This window comes from Nyctereutes procyonoides, unplaced genomic scaffold (genome assembly GCF_905146905.1).
Source record: "Nyctereutes procyonoides isolate TBG_1078 unplaced genomic scaffold, NYPRO_anot_genome, whole genome shotgun sequence".
Taxonomy (NCBI): domain Eukaryota; kingdom Metazoa; phylum Chordata; class Mammalia; order Carnivora; family Canidae; genus Nyctereutes; species Nyctereutes procyonoides.
Genome location: NW_026575142.1, coordinates 71,337,987 through 71,339,058, shown reverse-complemented (window position 1 = coordinate 71,339,058; position 1,072 = coordinate 71,337,987). Strand labels below are relative to the sequence as shown.

Sequence of the window (1,072 nt, the reverse complement as noted above, 5' to 3'; positions counted from 1 at the left end):
CACAGGGTGTTTCTGTCCTTGAGTGGAATTAAATATATATCGCCTTTGTTTAAAATCTTTGCCTTGCCAAGAATAATGGAGTTTCTTCTCCAATCCTCATGGGTGGCTCCCTGCACATCTAGTATACCCGTTTCTGTTAAGAAAGCGTGAAGGAGAAGGATTTGGAGTAGAGGCTGTGAATCAGAACCCTGGTTCAGGCTGCCTTTCCTGTGCAGGGCCAAGGAGGGCAAGGGTTTCACATCACATATAACCATGAAAAGAAAGTTTGGAAGCAGCCCCCTGGGTTTGACCGTCTTCACCAACTGTCAGCTGTGAAATTGGGCAGGTTCTTTAGTTCTCTAGGCCCTAGTGTTCTCATTTGCAAGTTGGACGGAAGAGTACTCTGTTTTTAATTAAAGTTGTCATACAGATTAAAGGAGGTAAGTCAAGTACAGCATTCAGCAGGATGTGGGGACCAGGGATGCTTGTGCACTCTTGTGGGTGTGGAGTCTGGCGCAAACCAGCACAGAGAGTAAACTGACAGAGCTTAATCGGATTAAGCTCCGAGGACGCACTTGTGCAATGCTCGCTTTGGCAGCACGTATCCTAAAATTGAAACGATGCAGAGAAGATTAGCATGGCCCCTGTGCAAGGACGGCACGCAAACACACACACATTACGACTTAGGGATTCCATTCCTAGAAATAGAGCCAAGATAAATCCTCACACAGCATCATAGGACAAGTTAAGTGCCTTCAATTAAGTAGGGATGGAAACAAACACTAATGAAATTTCTACCATGTGCCAGACGCTTTACAGAGGTCGCTTCATTTAATCCTCAAGGCATCCTTACAAGATTATTTTATCAGAAATGATTCTCTATGAGGTTCCATAACCTGACAAGGACGCTGTGCTGATAATGGGCAAAGCTGGGGCTCATACTCAGGTGTAAGGTTTACTCCATTCCAATATCTCATGCAGAGTCTGAAAAGGATCATTATCTCTCTTTTGTTTCCCTCGTAGATGGTTGTGTGGATGAGCTCCTATATCACATGATTTTCCAACTGTGTCTCCATGTCCTCTTCTATTTTTA

At 44.2% G+C, this 1,072-nt stretch overlaps 1 non-coding gene across 1 annotated transcript; it reads left to right on the top strand.

The window, feature by feature from the left end:
- The first annotated feature begins 561 nt into the window (after positions 1-561).
- Positions 562-665, top strand: LOC129499004 (U6 spliceosomal RNA). The gene has a single exon (XR_008662272.1). It is a non-coding gene; the product is annotated as a U6 spliceosomal RNA (small nuclear RNA).
- Positions 666-1,072: the final 407 nt, after the last annotated feature.